Source organism: Canis lupus, chromosome 7 (genome assembly GCF_011100685.1).
Source record: "Canis lupus familiaris isolate Mischka breed German Shepherd chromosome 7, alternate assembly UU_Cfam_GSD_1.0, whole genome shotgun sequence".
Taxonomy (NCBI): domain Eukaryota; kingdom Metazoa; phylum Chordata; class Mammalia; order Carnivora; family Canidae; genus Canis; species Canis lupus.
This window is the reverse complement of record NC_049228.1, coordinates 52,487,547-52,505,576: the sequence shown is the minus strand read 5'-3', so window position 1 is coordinate 52,505,576 and position 18,030 is coordinate 52,487,547. Positions and strand designations below refer to the sequence as shown.

At 45.2% G+C, this 18,030-nt stretch overlaps 2 long non-coding RNA genes across 2 annotated transcripts in view; one reads left to right on the top strand and one right to left on the bottom strand.

Moving 5' to 3' along the window:
- Positions 1-2,226, bottom strand: part of LOC119872588 — a 13,853-nt gene extending 11,627 nt beyond the window's left edge. Inside the window, exons 1-2 of the long non-coding RNA XR_005362498.1 lie at positions 2,113-2,226; positions 1,445-1,661 (exon numbers count right to left, since the gene is read on the bottom strand). This is a non-coding gene — a long non-coding RNA (uncharacterized LOC119872588). The remainder of the gene's footprint in view (positions 1-1,444; positions 1,662-2,112) is intronic.
- The window catches only part of LOC111096770, a 331,553-nt gene that overhangs the window by 143,777 nt on the left and 169,746 nt on the right, over positions 1-18,030 (top strand). The window lies entirely within an intron of this gene.

Sequence of the window (18,030 nt, the reverse complement as noted above, 5' to 3'; positions counted from 1 at the left end):
ACCTCATCATCCTTTTATATTACCTCACTATGATTTTGCCAGTCTAGGCAGTATAAAAGGATACAGAATTGTATTGATGTTTTAATGAGAACTTTCCTTATTCCTAATGAAGTTGAGCCACTTTTTATATTTATGGGTTGATGGTGTTTTCTCTTTTGTGGATTACCTCTTGTGCTCATTGCCTACTGTCTTACTTAGTTACTTTTCTTTTTCTTATTTTTTTGCAGATCTTTTTAAAAACATCTTTTGGATAGTTATCCTTTCTGTGTTACATTTGGTGACAATGTTTCCCTTCCATCTACTCTTTGCCTTTGTCCTATACATGTGCCTACTTTTGACTTAATCTATTCATTTCACCCTGTTCTTTAAGGGCTTGCTATCGTATCCTATTTAGAAGCAGACTCTCCAAAAAAAAAAAAAAAAAAAAAAAAGAAGCAGACTCTCCTTATCCTCAGCATCATAAACTCATTTTCCAATGTTGTTTTTCTGTTTTTCAAAAGTATCAAGTCTTTCATGTATCTGGGCTCTATTTGCAAATGATGTAAAGTAAGATGTACTTATAGGCAGTAGACACTGAGCTAAGAGCTTTATATGTGTGATCCCAGTCATTCAAACTACCTGAAAAGTTAGGCATTCTGGCACCCATCTTGCAGAAGAGGAAAAAAAAAACTGAAGAGATACAATGATTTGCCCAAGGTCCCAAAGGCCAATGCAGAGCAGCCATCTGAAATGACATCTGTCTGTGGGATTATACAGATCTCTGCACGTCCAGATGCCTCTCCCAGAGCTCCATGCAGGCTGAGTACTGGCTGATCACACCAACAGAAGGAATTTGGATCAGGTAGGGGAGCCCCTCTTGTGTCAGGAACTGAAATTACTGAGCATCCCTAAAGGCCAGGAAGACAGGCACTAGAGCGGCAGCGGACTTCTGGAGAAGTGGAGGAATCCCTCAGTCTCAGAAAGTTGCTTACCTGACCCAGCCTTGGGCAGTGCTGCTCCCGAGAATATGAGCATCCAGCCCAGACCAGTCCTGCTCCTCCCTGGTAGGACACAGAGCTAGACTTTGTTCCTCTCTCTGTACAGCAGGAAGGGTCCAGGAAGCTGGGAGCACAACCTTTCCTTTGTTACCCACTTCTCTTGTACCGATGACCAGAGAGGCTTCGTATGGGGTGGGGGTCATAAGAGGGCCAATATACGGAGGGGAAAAGCTTTTTCTGGCACTTCCCTACAAATCTCACAGCGCCACCCCCACCCACTCACCTGTATGGGCTGGAAGCCTGGCTCAACTGTTCCATCTCTCCCCAAAGAGCTGTGAACCACACACTTAGCAATGCAGAGAGATGGCTCCAGGCACCCTCGGCATTTATTATAAATCACTGACACAGGAAAGATATGAGTCCCCACCTGCAGAATCACTGAAGCAGCAACTGCCGGCATATCTTACCTGAAAACGATTTCTCTGCTTTTGCCATAGCACATGGGGCTTTGGGGGCCAAACCCAGAGGAGCCATTCCCTGGGGCACCATTCTCAAATGTAGGGAATGTTTTCCTGATATGATTCTTACATCAAGACTCTCTTGAGTGCTGGTATTTTCTGACCTCTCTTGAAAGTATCCTCCTCTTGTCCCTCCTCATGAACTATGTCTTTCTCATTCTGCAGCCTGCATTATGATACAATTTTGTTATCTTCTACATACTAATAGATTAACTTTGATCTGATCACCAGTTACAATGTTTTCCCCCACCACAAAGCAAATCAGTTCTGACAGTCTTTACGTGGGGACAGCCACAGATCTCAGTCTCACAAGACTGCTCTCCCATCTTCAGACTCCAGGTTGTCACCTGTGCCTCTGACCTGGTGGCTGTAAATTAGAGGTTCCCAGGATTCTCTCCTTGAGTTTGATTAATTTGCTGGAGTGGCTCACAGGACTTAGGAAGCTAGTTTACTCACTGCATTAGTGCTTCATTATGAAAGGATATAACTTAGGAATAGCTAGATGGAAGAGATACATAGGGCAAGGTTTGGGCAAAGGGCTACATTCCCATGCCCTCTCTGAAAACTCCACTCTCCCCAGACTTCCACATGTTTACTAGCTCGGAAGCTCTGCAAACCTCGTCCTTTTGGGTTTTTATGGAGGCTTCATTACATAGGCATGACTAATTAAATCATTGGTTATTGGTGATGGCTTCAACTTTCTGCTCCTCTCCCCTTGCCCATAATCAGGGGGTGAACCTGGAAGTTCCAACTCTCTGTTCTTGGTTGGTTCCCCTGGCAACCAGCCCCCACCTTTCAGTTTTTTCAAAAGTCACCTCATTTGTGGCTGAAAGGGGCTAGTTATGAATAACAAGACACCCATTTCACCTTGATGGCTCTAGAACTATTTCAGAAAATGAGGACAGGAGACCAAATATTATGCTGAAAGATGCTCCCATTGCTCTTATACTCATGAAATTCCAAGGCTTTTGGGAGTTGTGAGCCAGAAACTGTGGACCAGGACTGAATATATATTAGAAGTATATTTTGGTTATCTGGTAACCAAATATGTATTTCTTGTAAGTCACAATTTTGCAAGCTCTTTAAGGGAAGGGATGGTCTTCTTTATGGGAGGTCAATAAAGACTATTTAATTTATTTTTAAAAAGGCACAGGAAAACAATTAAATCTTTTCTTTCCTAATGAAAAAAAAAAAAAAAAAAAGCTGATCTCCAAGTCAGTTGATTTCTTCTCTTCCAGAACACAATACATTCATTCCCCACTCTAAACCTTTGTTCCTTCAGTTCTCACATATGCGATGCCCTGTTTTCTGTGTCTGAGTTGGTATTTAGACTCTTCAGTTGTGTTGATGGAGCTGTCCTTGATATGTGCATTTTAATCATGTATGCTTTGTAAAATGAAGGCAGAGGGCAGAAGTGGCCCTTCCTGTGTGGTTTGGGCTGGCCTCCCCCTTGGCCCTGGAGCTGACCCTGTGTGTTCCGCTGTCTGGGAGGCTGTATGGAGGCATTCACCAGGCAGGTCTGGCCTGTGGTCTGACCAGCCGGTGCTACCCTTTGCTTTTCAGATCAAATTCCATCATCATCAGGCAGGGATGCCCTCCAGATGGCCCCACACATGTACAGATGCTGCTGGGAAGGAAAGGGGAGGTTCCGTGGGCCTGGCCCATTGTATATCATCCTGAATCAGTTTACCAGACTAAGGAGTGCATCCGATTGGCTCTGTCACTTCTTGGTGGGCAGTTTCCTACTCAGATCCCTCAACTTCCTTTTCCCCAACCCAAACTCCTAATGTGGAGCTTGTCCCCAGATAACTTGAATTTAACAACCATTTCTCTTGGTGGAATAGTGGGAACAAGAGAAATATCCCCTTTAGTGAAAATTATTGAATTAAAAAAAGATTCTAATATGACATCCCCTACCTGTCTCAAGAAAGGTGTCTTTCTCTTAGATAAATGTTGGGCTTGTTAGATGATTGTACAGATCTTCCTCAGCTTACAATAGGATTATGTCCTAATAAACTCATCGTAAATTGAAAATACTGTAAGTCAAAAATGCATTTAATGCTGCTAACCTACTGAACGTCACAGCTTAGTCTGGCCTACCTTAACTTGCTCGGAACGCTTCTATTAGCCTGTAGTTGGGCAGAATCATCTAACACAAAGCCTCTTTTATAATAAAGTATTGAATATCTCATATAATTTATTGAATACTGCATTGAAAGTGAAAACAGAATGACTATCTAAATACACAAGTGTATCTGTTGTTTAGTCTCCTGATTGCGTAGCTGACTGGGAGCCATGGCTTGCTGCCTTCTGCCCAGCATCACAAGAGAGGATCATAACAGATATCACTAGCTCAGGAAAAGATCCAAATTCAAAATTTGAGTACAGTTTCTACTGAGTGCATATCACATTTGCACCACTGTAAAGTAAAAAAATACAGGTGACATCTGTATTGTGTATGGTGGTCCCTTGAGGTCCTATGGCAAGGGACACCTTTGTTAGGGCACTGTGGAAAAGTGAACCCTCTGCAGAAACCACAACTTTGGTGGGAGTCCAGTAGGCTAGGCCTCTCCAGCCTTATTCCATTGGTGGAAGGGTGTGTAAGCATCTCAATCAATGCACTTAATTTGTCCCAGTGTGAGGGAGTCGCAGGGCAGCCTCCTGATCCTGGACTCTGTTGCTTCTCACTGTCAGCATCCTGGTTTGCCAGACTGTCCAGGCACATGACCGCTCAGCTTCTTTCCCTCATGTAACTTGAGTCTTGTTCTCCCAGATGGGCAGAATGGAGTAGGGCTTGTGTGTGGAGGCCAGGCAGTGGATGGAGGTGATGATTATGGCAAGTCTCTCGAAGACCAGCTGACTCTGTGGTGGGTGCTGGTATACGAGAGCTTCTTCCTGTGCCCTCAGGAGACTCTCAGAAGAGTCTCCTGACTTTGTCAACCCTAGGGGATGGGGTTTGTGTCAGAGGAAGAAGGTGGCTTCCTTATCAGTTCCCTATAGAGCTGCTTTAGGCAAGGTCTCACTTGCTATGATTAGACTTGCTATAATTAGATTCCATTTATGCCTGTATGAATTATCCTGTGGAAGAATGTGGCATAGAGTGAAGTTTTGGGCAGGAAGAAATGAATTCTGCTGGGGAAATCAAGGAAAACTTCAGGTGTTTAGGATGTTTGATAATAAGTCAGAATTTGCTAAGGAGAGAACAGAACAAGCACCTTCCCTTTGGGGGCAGGGAGTTAGAGATCCTATATGCTGTCCCCAGAGTAGAACCTAGCTGGGCCAAGAGAAGGGCAAGTCGGGGAGGGTTGTGCTGTCTGGGGAGCAGATGGGAATTGAAGGAAATGAGGGACCATCAAACTCCAGTAGCAGGTGAAGCCTTCCTTGAGTGTGACCTGGCATTTGAATTTCTGTCTTTCTGTAGAAGGGAGAACACTTCCAAAATGCTGTAGGTTGCTTTGATTTAGAAAAGCTACATTGTGTAGGCATTTGGGCAACTGAGTTATGGTATAAAGAGAAGTCCAGCTGTACAGTGATGACTTCTGCAGTTGTCTTTGGTTCAGACTGAGTCCCTTGCTGAGGGAGGGTCTATGGTGATCAAGGGTCAGGGGCAGCTACCCTCAGATTTCAGAAGTGGACCCAGTGATGGGGTCCCTGGGAAGTGAATTACAGCTATGATTCAAGTCAGGCCAGGTGGAACTTTCAGAGTTCATCATGAGTCCAGCACATCTTCTTTCTGAGGTTCCACAAGAGGCAGTAGAGACTGTGTGTCTGCCCTGGGCACCCATTGTCTTTTCAGGGGAAACAGCTCCAAATACCCAACACTGTAATAATCAGGGTGACAGGGTGTGGCTTCTCACAGGCAGTGCTGTGGGAGGGCAAAAAGACGGGGGGAGATGGGTGGCTTGGCCTCTGGGTATGGGGAATGAGCAGACAAAGGGATTAGTAAGAATTGGGGAGGCAGAGTGGACAAAATTCAGTTACCCTTCAAAAGAAAAACACCCAAATGGCTTTTGCAATTGCAGTTAGCCAATGAGTGAGTGAGCATCTTCATGTACGGAACTGTGTAAAGAGTGCTGGAGGCAGGTCAAGACCAAAGTGAAATAAATGGGGACCTCATTCTCTTGATACCCACCTGCCACAGAAGACACATTCATCCATTCATGTATAGTACTGAGCACCTAGTATGTGCCAGCTCTGTGCTGGAGCTGGGGATAGGATCCTAATGAGGAAGGAGAGGCAGTGAGCTAACTCATGAAAAACCTAAACCATTTCAAGAATACCTACAAAGGTCTAGATGACTGGAGCAATGAGACTGGATTGTATTTGGCCAGAAAGCAGATCTCCTTGAGAAGATGAGAGATTGAAGGAAGCAAGCAATTAATATTTATTGAGCATCTATCCCTGCCAGCCTCTGTGTGTGTCTTGGAGGGTTGAGGCAGCCTGTAGAGGGAGCCAGCAGGCAAGCAGATACCTTGAGAATCCGGATACCTGTAATGCACCTGCTGAGAGTGCTTGTCAAGTATAGAGTGCCAGCAAGAAAGGAGGGGTAGGAGGTGAGAACAAGGGAGGAAGGATCTAGGAGGCCATCAGGAGGAGTCAGGAGAGTGTGTGTGTGTGTGTGTGTGTGTGTGTGTGTGTTTGGAAGGGGTGGCCTCAGGCACCTGGAATGGACACTGTGCTTCTGTTGGTCTCAGTGATGCTGATCCTAATGCCATGAAAACCTGAAGATCACAGAAAGGAGGAGGAAGAGCTTCAGTTCTCATCCCTGTGAGTTACTATATGCCTCAGAAAAGGCATTAGGGAAGTGAGAAAATGGCTTGCTGATCCTGATGCTGCATAAACAGGTTTCGCAGGCACACACGTGTTTTAGTGTGATATTAACAGATGAAGAGGGGCAAGATGAAGCTTTGAAGTTTCCAGTTGCCTGCTGTCTCCTGAAAACTCATCCTGCAGAAGAATCAGGCAGGGATCCCACCTAATGGCAGCCCCTGAAGACAGAGGGGCAGGCTGGAGGAGAGGAGGGGGGCTTTCTGAGGTCTGGGAAACCAGCTTTGTGAGGGACACCCAATATCTCAGGTTCTGATTTTCCATGCAGCTTACAGGACTATCTGAAATATTCTTGGAGTTCACAGTCACCTGATGTCAAGGCTCCCCATCACTCTGTATGGCTGTTTGAAAGCCTGCCTGAGGTACTTCTCTCACTCAGTTCAAACAGTATATCATTTGGGTTAAACATTACCATCTTGGGATCCTCTGTGAGTCTAATTTACCCATTTGTTTTTTTTCTTCTCCAGGAAGACTCCTGGAGCTCTCCACACTCTGCTTAAGAGCCTAAACGGCTCCTAGGCTGCTTTATGAGGAACATGAGCACACTGGCCTATGAGCACTTTGATGGCTAGCAGGGACCCCTGGAAATCCTCAGTTTGTGCTGGCTGAAGGACCCTCATCTTCACAGCATGACTAAGTTCATCACAACACTTTTATTCCCTGATAGGAAAGAAAAAAAATGGTCATGAATACCTTTGAACATGCTGGGGTCCTAAGGATTGGGGTGAGGGGGACAGTGATTGTCTTAGATCTACCATTACATATATCACGGGCTGGGTGGCTTATAATAATAGCTGTTTATTGCTCACAGTTTTGGGGCCTGCAAAGTCCAAGATCAAGGCTCTAGCACATTCAGTGTCTGGTGAGGACCCACTTCCTGGTTCACAAATGACTGTCTTTTACCTGTAACTTCACATGATAGGTAGACATGACTAAGGAACTCTCTGGGCCTCTTTTACAATCCCATTCATGAGGCCTCCACTCATGATCTGCTCACCTCCCTCCAGATACCATCACATTGGGGATTAGGTTTCAACCTGAAATTTGGAGGAGCACATTCTGTCCATAGTAGTGATGGAATGAATCAGAGAAGAGGCAGGTATCACCAATTTCACTAGTTTTCCAATTTTACTACGTGATTCTGTTTCCCAGTAAAGGCACCGTTAGCACAGTCTCTTGTCGGCAACAAGGGCTTTAGATCTAAGAATGGAGGACTGCCAACAGGTCCTTCTCCAGGATCTCTTCCCAGTAGATCCATTTGCCCCACAACTCAGAGAAAGTCCTTCTTCAAATGGGATGCTGGATAGGTGACCCAATTCTCCCCATCTCAGTTGACCCAGAGAATCCAGCCTTGAAAATTGTGGACATCTGACTGAGACAGAGCAGGGAGTGGATGCTGGTCCTCTCAACCCTGACTTCCAAACCAGCATTCCTTGATGGAGGGGAAACTATGCCCATGGAATAGTGTATCTTCCAGGATAACTAAAACTTTATGCCCTTGGGGAGCATATCTTGTAGGGATACAGAAGTAGGCTGCTTACTGAAAGGAGGGACCTGACTATGACAATTGTTCAAGACTGGACCAAACCAGCCTGTGCCAAGCTGGACCCTACTGCCAAACCTTCATTGACTTTTCCTCTCATAATACTGAAAATCATGCCCAGGGGTGGAGATTTAGAATATTAATCAGAAATGTGACACCTGATGAAGCATGATTTTTAACTGCACAAGTGCTAATAAATCCCTGCCTCTGCATGCTTAGATGCCGCCCTTTTCCCACCTAAGCCTTTCTGAAGTTCTCCCTGACCTCTCCTTGGGGAGTCAGCGTGAAGATTCTTTCCTTTCTGCTGTCCTCCTTGTGATGGAGCATATGCCCCAATAAAGCCTTGCCTGAAACTCCCATTTGGCCTCTTATCAATTTCTGTTTCTTGGCAAGCCCAAGTGTCTGGTTTGGTATCATTAACTTTGGGGATAATCTAAACATATGCAGTGGTCCCATTTCAGGGGGATGCAAGGACTCTTTTTGCAATAAACTTGCATTGTGATTTTAGAAACATTCTATAAATGTACTAGACTTCAAGCTCCTTGAGAAGAAAAAACAATATAAGTTTTTTGTTGTATATTCTCAAATCCAGTGTAGTACTTGGGACATAGTAAGTGTTTAGTAAATGATTTTTGGATGAGATGTTTCATGTCTGGTGCTATTTAACTTATAGTATCTTAGAGGAGGCTGTGGCTAGGCCTTCAAAGGGAATAGGCTCTGGAATTAGATTGGCATAGTTGCATGGGGAAGATATTGGAGAGAGTCAGTCCAGTAGACAGAAGATTCAGTACTTGGTGGCCATGGCTGATCAGCACGGGAGCATTCCCGTGGGCAAGCAGCCCCAAGTAGGGAAGCCAACAGTCAAGAGAGTGCTTCTTTGTGTCGGGCATTCTATGTGTGTTAACCCATTTCCTCCTCATTGCCAACCTATGAGACCTGTAATATTGCTTTTCCTTTTACAGATGAGGAAGTTGAGTCAGAGTGAAACAATGACATTCTCAGGTGACCTAGCTGGTAAATGGTGCCAGGATGCCATCTTAGGCTGCCTCTTTGGAGGCTTCAGGCTCTTCACAACTTCCCTCTACTGCTTCTCTGCAGAGCAGGGCCCTAAGGATGGGTAGCACACAACTGAGGAGCCCAGCTGTCACCTGACTAAAGCAGACTTAGAAAGCTAGCATGAGTTTCTCAGTAGCAAGTCTGTCCTCATGGGAGGCAGCAGGGGTGTAGAGCAGCATGAACCACATCCTCCAGTGACCAAATATTGGACTGATGGTGGAGGCAGGAATTCACACACAGGAACAAGGCAAGAGGCAGGGACCAGAAGCAGGTAAGAAAGTTCCCTGGCTCAAGGGCTGGTTCACACTAACTAAAGCTAACAGTGCTGAGTCCCAGGATATTGTGAAGGACTTCTGAAATACTCCCTCTCCAGGCTCAGTGTTGGCCAGCTTTACAAGGGCAAGGCCAAAAGTCAGTCTTAAAATGTTTTTTTTCAAAGTGGGAACTACCTGAATAAGGGAATGGAAGAAAGCAGAAACTATCCAGCCTTATCTAATGCACGACTCGCTCGATTTCTTTATGGTGAATACGTTTCCTTTAGGCCCATCCTGTTTTTTCAGGGCATACAATTGGAGCTGATGTTTATTTCCAAGGTTGTGTTATATGATGGGGAAAAGTTCTCTGGAGAAAAATTCTGGGGCTCATTAAACAGTGGGTAGAAGAGGAGGAGAGAATGAGGGAGGGAAGTAAAGAGAAAATTATAGCAAGATGAGGTTTTCTTTTCCTGTAGGAAAGGACCTAAAATAATTGCATCTTCTATTTGGAACATTTTTTGTTTTTCACACTTCATTCCTGTTTATGCAAAGCAATGGGCTAGGAGAGTACATTCTTAGGAGAAATTCTCCCCAGGAAATACACTGCTGGTATTTCCTGCTGTGCACACAGGACTTTTCAGGTCATTGAGGGACTTGGTTAGAAACCAGAATTTACTTACAGTGGGAGATTGACCAGAAGTCTCTTCTCTCTCATTTTACTTTTTAAACACTTTGTACTTATGATTTTTATCTGTACAAATCAATTGGCCTCCCTTTGAATGTACTTAGAGAAAACTTAGTTCCTGCACAAGGTTGTTTAGTCCAAGGCCAGGCTGGACAACTTTCCCTGTTTATTTGTTGGAGGGCTTTTTGTGGAATGAAAAAGACAATGGTGACCATTACTTTTAAGCAGTCAGCCTTTGTAGGTGGCAGTCTACAAGTCTATTTTTTTCTTGTAGGTAGTCATTGTCTTAATTTTCTCCTAACAGCCATTAATCAATCTAGCTCACAGGACTCATCTTCACAAGAAATTGGCCTTAAAAGTATAAACAGCATATAATGGCTCTGTTTTCTTATCTCTTCGGCATTGACATTAATAACAGAGGCCTTAGATAATACAACAAGAAATTCCTAGATGATTGCATTTCAGGCACTGGCCATAGGCTGGTAGGGCAGATTGTTTTGGGCAGACTGGCTTTCCTTAAGCTTGTTGAACAGCACCACCCCTCCACATAAAAAATAACTTCCTTTATAAATGTCCCATCTACCTCCATGATTTTACTAAGAATGAGCCCAAGGGGATTGGTATTTTGGAAGAACTTTGATCAACTCTGTTTTCATTGATGGACTAGAAAGAAAGTTTGGGAGCATGACAGTGAACAGTTCTGCAGAATAGATTTCGCTAATTTTTCAGAGATGGAAGTTTCCTTAGTTCTGTCCTGTGATATCAGTATTTAAGCCTAGAGGTAGAGGGAGCTTTTGAGAGTGCTTATGAACTCTGGACTCTGGAGGAAATTCAGAAACAAATTGGAAGAAAAATTTAGAGAAAGCATAGGCGTTTGGGTTGAGAGGGGGCTTAAAAAACAGATATTTATTTCCTCACAATTCTGGAGGCTAGAAATCCAAGATCCAGGTGTCTGTGTCCACAGGGCTGGTTTCTCCTGAGGCCTCTTTTTGCCTTTCAGGTAGGTGGCTGTCTTCTCCCATGTGTCCTCACATGGTCTTCCTTCTGTCTATATCCTAATCTTTTCTTCTTATAAGAACACCAGCATATTGGATTAGGATCTACCTTAATGACCTCATTTTAACTTAATTACCTCTTTCTTTAAAAAAAAGATTTTATTATCTCATGAGAGACACACAGAGAGAGGTAGAGACATAAGCATAGGGAGAAGCAGGCTCCCTGTGGGGAACCTGATGCGGAACCCTATTCTAGAACCCTGGGATCATGACCAGAACCAAAGGCAGACACGCATAACCACTGAACCATCCAGGAACCCCACTTAATTACCTCTTTAAAGGCCCTATCTCCATAGTCATATGTTAAGGTACTGGGGGTTAGACTTCAAGGTATGAATTTTGGAGGGGACAAAATTCAGCCCAGAAAGAGGTGAATTTGGAGATACTTCTGCAACTATAAGTCACTTGGCTCTTATACACACAGAAGGGGTCTGTTCTTGGCTACAGAGCATAGACATTAGAAATGTAGCTTATAGGGTGCCTGGGTGGCTCAGTGGTTGAGCATCTCTGCCTTTGGCGCAGGTCGTGATCGGGGTCCTGGGATCGAATCCTGAATCAGGCTCCCTGTAGGGAGCCTGCTTCTCCCTCTGCCTGTGTCTCTGCCTCTCTCTGTGTGTCTCTCATGAATAAATAAAATCTTAAAGAAAATAAATGTAGCTTACAGACATAAGAAGTCAATCAAGAAGGGACCCTAAGAACTATGTATTGTGCATTGGTTCTCCAATTCAACTGCCCATTAAAATCACCAGGAAGCTTTAAAAAACACTGATCCCTGGCTGTCAACCTCCAAGATCCTGATTTGGCTAGTATGAGATGGGGACCAGAGTTGAGTAATTTTTAAAACTTATCGAGATTTTTTTTTAAAGATTTATTTATTTATTCATGAGAGACACACAGAGAGAGGCAGAGACATAGGTAGAGAGAGAAGCAGACTCCTTGCAGGGAACCCGACCTGGAAGTTGATCCCAGGACCCTGGTATAATGCCCTGAGCCAAAGGCAGATGCTCAACCACTGAGCCCCCTAGGTGTCTCTTATCAGGAGATTTTAATGTGCAGCTAGTAGTCATCACCACTAATGTTACCACATCGTGATGTAACAGATTTTAAAAAGTAATAGCTGAAAAGCTTTTTTAATGACTTGTCCAAGATTGGGAAGGTAGCACAAAGGACTTCTGGTCTGAGTCCCAAGACTCTTCTCCTAGTACTTTTCTTTCCATTCCCTAAACACCAACACTCTACCAGGGATTCCATGGTAGATATTGTAGATTCCTTGTTGGGCACTGACATATCTTTCTGCTGGGAGTGTTAATGCCCTGGGCAAGCCTTCATGCAGAGACTAGTGGAGGATAGTGCATAAATATGGGGTGACTTTGAAGGCCCTGTGAGCTCCAGAACTCCCTGCAGTGATGGTACTGCAGTTTAACTCCTTTATCTGCCCCATTCTTATTTGCTCCTAGCTCAGAAGTGTAGGTCCCAAAGACATTCCAGTGAATCTGCTGCCTAACCATCTTCATCTCAGAGTCTGCTTTCTGGGGAATCCAACGTATAATGACTCCTTTCAGCATTCATAGTTCTTTCATAAGGGCTGAGTGCTCACCATGTTGGTCTCTGTGCTAAGTATCTGGTATATAAGGAGGAGTAAGACCCACTTCTTACTTGAGCTGCTTGTCATCTACCAGAGATGCCAGTAGTCAATGGCTAACTCCAGAGACCTATCTGAGCTACTATAACAGTGGTGTGAAAGGGTGGTGTCAGAGCATCCCAGCAGGGGATGCTGATGCTCTGTGCAGAGGAGGCAGCTCAGGTCACTCTAGTCTATACTTCTTGACCCTTCTGAGCAGTCTGTCTAGGAGACAGAGCACTTTCTTGAAGCAATGAGTGCTCTTGCTTGCCTCCACAATCCTGCCCATTCCAGATATGCTTTATGACACAGTGGGTAGGTAGTAGGGAGGAAGGCTATGAGTAGAGGAAAGATGACAAGGAGGAAAGTGCCAGAACCAAGGCAGATAGAACACAGAATGAAGGTTCAGTTTGGGTCTCCCATGCATTACCCAGTCTTTGTTTTCTGGAGGTCATTTCCCCTACACCGTCACCACGATTGGCCCCCAGAGTGCTCAGCCCCTCCATGAAAGAGGCACCAGAATCAGGCACTGACCTGCCAGAGGGAATAATGTCAATTCAGTGTGTCAGACTTGCCCTCTGTGTTTTACACCCAATGATGGAAAAAGAAAACAGGCACCAACCAGCAGGTGAGTAAGGTTTAGCAGCATCTAAGGGTTCTTCCTGGTGTTCCTGAAACTGGACCCATGCAGACAGATGGTTACAAGCCTGTGTCACCAGACCTGGTTGGCACAAGGTCTGGGTCCAGGACTGGGTCCTTGTGATAACTGTCCCTCTGTGTGCACTGGCTGAAAAGAGGACTGGCTAGCATACTTAGGAAGAGGGGAGTCCTCAGGCACTCTCATGCTTCCCACAGAGCATTTGCTGTGTGCCCAGCCCTGAACTGGAATAGACAGAGCACCCTGGCAAAGTAGAAGGGAAGGCCCCCGGCCTCTGAGCAGCTTCCAGCTTAAGTGGGTTGACAAGCACATCATCACTGGGTGTCTCAAGTCTGGTGGAAGAAAAACAATCTGTACCCTTGGGGAGCCCCAGGTCTCCTGGCCTAATTTGAGAGATGTGGTTTCTGCCACAGGCCAGTATTTAGGACACACATGCATATTTAAAAGGCCCAAGAACAGACACCAATAAGACATTAACATGTGAAAATTGTTACAGCTGACTAACTAGAGGCAGGGGATAGGACAAAGAGGCAGGCTTGAGAGCAGAATATCTTGAACAAGTGGGGTCAGCCCATCAGCCTGCAGTCAAATCAGGTAGCAACAGGGATGGGAGAACCCTAGGCAGCACCGAGTACCTTGTAGGTAGCAGTTGGCAGGAAACACAGTGTCCTCCCTTATCGTAGGAAGGCTGGGCTGGAAGTGAACATCGCACAGTTGTGTGTATATATGAAAGCATGAACATTGTCAAGGGGACATATCTGAGAGGCCTCTTGTAGCCTCACTTGAATGGTTTGTAAACACAGGTTCATGATTTGTGAATGTACATCTGTGATGTGTGCACATTTGCATGTGTGTATGCCCATATTGTGGGGGCTTCTTTTATTTTTTATTTTTTTTGAAAGATTTTATTTATTTATTCATGATAGACAGAGAGGGGGGGGGAGAGAGAGAGAGAGAGAGAGAGAGAGAGAGAGAGGCAGAGACACAGGCAGAGGGAGAAGCAGGCTCCATGCCGGGAGCCCGACGCGGGACTTGATCCCGGGACTCTAGTTCCGCGCCCTGGGCCAAAGGCAGGCGCTAAACCGTTGAGCCACCCAGGGATTCCCTGGGGGCTTCTTCTATACTGGAGTGTGGTTGAAGATGTCAATACACAAATCATCCAGCCTATGCTCTCTCTTCTTTCAGAAAGCTTTCTCTCTTACCCAGGTGGCTACTTTCCTGGTTCCATCCCACAGGCTTTCCCTTTAAGAATGGGTCCTTCTGAGGAGGCTGATCTCAGGCCAGCTCTGGATGCTTTCTTGTATTTAGGCCTGAAGATGAGAAGCATTTTTCTAGTTGATGGGTGTTAGGGGACACTGAAGATGGGGTGTGATTGGTCCAGGTTGGAACCCAGATTATTTGGGTAGAATAAAAATTCCCTACAAAATAAGCAGAATCTGAAGAAACCGGGTTTATTGGGCAAACTGCTGGAAGTGGGTAGGGAGCAAAGTTGCAAAGACAAGGCACCTTCACTTACTGAGGGGACTGGGAGATGACCTTAATTAAGAAGCCACCTTACTTTGGGGCAGAGAGGGGTTTATAGAAAATAAACTTCTTTAGTTGGCTGAAGAGACTAGCACTAAAAATGGAGCTCCTTTCCTGAGTTTTGGGTTAAAGCTACCCCATGACCTCCCTCCATAACGTGGACAGCAGTTAAGGAAGGGGTTTAATACAGGCAGCTGATATGAGCAAAGGGCTGCAGTGAGCAAAGGTCCTGGGCCATCCCTCTCAGTGGCCCTTTGCTGATGGAGTTGCAGTTGGAGGAAGCACTAGCCCTGGATGATCAGGCCTGACTCCCAGGGCATCTAAGTTATACACAGCCCACGTGAGATAGTGGGCTGCTGGAGATACCCTCAAATCCTGGCTGGTGGCCCCAACATGCAGGAAGGGATCCTGGTCATGCACCACCCACCTCCATCTCTTCCTACCCCCATTGTCACTGCTGATCCTCACTCCAGGCCCTTACTCACACTTTTACATCCACCTGGAATGCCCTTAACCGCTTTACTCTGATCTAAGTTCCACTCAGTCTCCGACGCTTGATGTGATACCACCTGCACAGTGCTCTGTGCTCCTCTAGGCTTCCACTTGCTTCAGTGCCCATGTCTGCTCATCTTTGCTGGCTTTTTGGACCCACCCTAATTCAGGAATGTATAGGGTAGCATCCTGATCCTCTTTTCTTTTTTACCTTTTTAAAATTTTATTTTATTTTAATTTTTAAAAATATTTTATTTATTTATTTATTCATGAGAGACACACACAGAGAGGCAGAGACACAGGCAGAGGGAGAAGCAGGCTCCATGCAGGGACCCTGATGTGAGACTCGATCCTGGGTCTCCAGGATCACACCCTGGGCTGAAGGCCGCGCTAAACCGCTTAGCCACCTGGGCTGCTCTTCTTTTTTAATTACATTTTCCCTTTCCAGAAAAATTTCACCTTAATTACTAACCTTATGTCAATGACTCCAAAATTCAAATGTGTATGGCCTTTTCCATGATCTCAAGACTCACATATTCAATGGTTTTTCTCTTTATCTTCACCTGGATATCTCATAGGAATCTTAGACCTCAACTCCCAACAAGGAAGCTCTTGATTTCCTCCTTTGAATTCTCTTTCCTCAGACTTTTTATGTGGCACCACCATGCATCTAGTTGCTTAAATCAAGTGGAAGCCCAATCACTGGCTCCTGTGTTCCCTGGCTATCCTTCTTTGGAAAATCCTACTGACTTTGTTTACAATCATATTCCCATCCTTCTGAACTCTCTCTATCTGGGATAGGTCCCAGTCTTCACGGTGGGGGTAGTGCAACAGCCTGCTTCTAGCTCGTGTCCTTGCTTCTACCTCTTATTCAAACCAGTCTTCACAAAGCCAAATGGTAGTTCTCCAACACAGATCAAATTACTCACCCCTCTGTGCAATCCCTCCCATGTCTTCCTGTCACCTTGAGACTAAGATCCAAACTCCTTGTCCTCACCCAGCTCTCTGATGTCCTTATTCTGTTTTCCTTTTTGTATATCCCACTCTCCCTGCACTGGTCTTTCTGTTTTTCAGAAGCCCCAAGGTTGTGCCTACCTCTGGCTCTTGCCACTGGCCATTGACTCTGCTTGGATGTTCTTGCATCTTCCTTCCTGTCAGGTGGATCTTGGGTTAAATGTCACCTCCTTCAAAATGGCTTCCCTGACACTTACTTTAAAGCAGCTTCTCAGTTGCCTTCTGTCATCCTATCTTGTTTTATTTTCTTCAAAACATTCATCACACTCAGATGCCATGCTGCTTATTTATTCAGTTTATTTTATATTGTCTAGCTTCCTCCAGTAGGACATAGGCTTCGTGAGAGCAGAAAGCCTTCCTGGCTCCCACCTCCACCATAATCCAGCTCCCAAAGCCATGCCTGGCACAGAGTAGGCACTCGGTATGTCTTTAGTTAATGACTCAATAAATGAATGTGCCCCAAATAGCTACTTTGATTTGGAATGCTTGGATTTCCTTGAGATGGCATTCTAGCTGTGAGAATGAATTGTAGCTGACAATAATTTTTATTTGAAAGGATTTAGTCTGTATGTTTTACCCAAACAGCACACATCAAAGGTCCTGTCCTTTACCTAGTATCTTGACATGGCTATTACTACCAGTCATTTATTTACTATTGAAATGGACTACAACTGGTCTCCATGTTTTTGGTGAAAGTTCTCAAGTGTTTGGAGACTTGTGTCCCGCAAGCCCTTCAAGCCTCAGTAAACTGGTGAAGAGGCAGTGCTGTGCAGGGATGGAACACCGAGGCAGGCAGGACTCCAGGGTGGGGAGCATTGAGCTGGCCTTGCCACAGAAAAATTTTAGCCTGTTGGGGAAAGTCACAGGTCCAAATCATGTTTTCTAGCTTATAAAATGAGCTTGGTAACTGCAGCCCTTCTGGCCTTATGAGCCTATTGAAAAATGAAGGAGATAGTATGCATGTATATTTAAAGGGGAAGGGACAAAGGACTAGACTAGTGACTGTGTGACAGAAAGGATGTGGGATGTGCCCTGTACACCCCCCTCATGTGTCTGGTAGGATTGATGCACACAGATGGTGAAGGCTGGAAGGGACCAGGTTATGTAAGAGAGGTGTAGCAGCATGCTGTGGGATTCAGAGGAGGCTTCTGAGCCTGGGAAGACAGCATTTTGCAGAAGCCAAATCCTATAGAAACTAATCCCTCCAGGATCTGCCAGAGTGCTCACCGAGGGGTGCCCACTGCTCTGCTGGGCTGGGGACAGAGAGGTGGCAGCTTCTAAGGCCATCCTTGATGTCCCTTTCAGAGTCTCTTCAGTGGTGAGGCATGATTCAGACTGACCAGGAGATCTTGAGTCTCTGGAGCAAATAGTCTTCTTCTTATAAAGACTGTAAAATTCATAGACAGAAGAAAGAGACAAACATTTACTTCTTCATAATTAGTTAATTTCATTATTATTATCAAAACTTTCTCTGCCTTTCCTCAATAGGGGTTTAGTCTTGTCTTCCCTAAGGGAGCCAGGCTAGAATCAGGCTTGGTCTTTTACCAGGTACGTTGGGTCTGAGCTCGCCTAGAGCTACAATTTCCAGTCGGCAAAATCTTTTGCTCCAGTTAGCACTATCTCTGCTGTAGCCCAGTTCTCTCTGCCCTTGTTTCTCTGAGTAACGCTTCCTGTGCTTAGAGCAGGCAAGGTCCCTGAGCCCAGGACGCTTTGGGATTTGCTGGGGGACGACCAGAAGGCTGGAGGTGGCTGAGGGTGTTTCTGGGAGTGACTCAGTTCTGTCTTCCTGCAATGCCCACAGAAAGG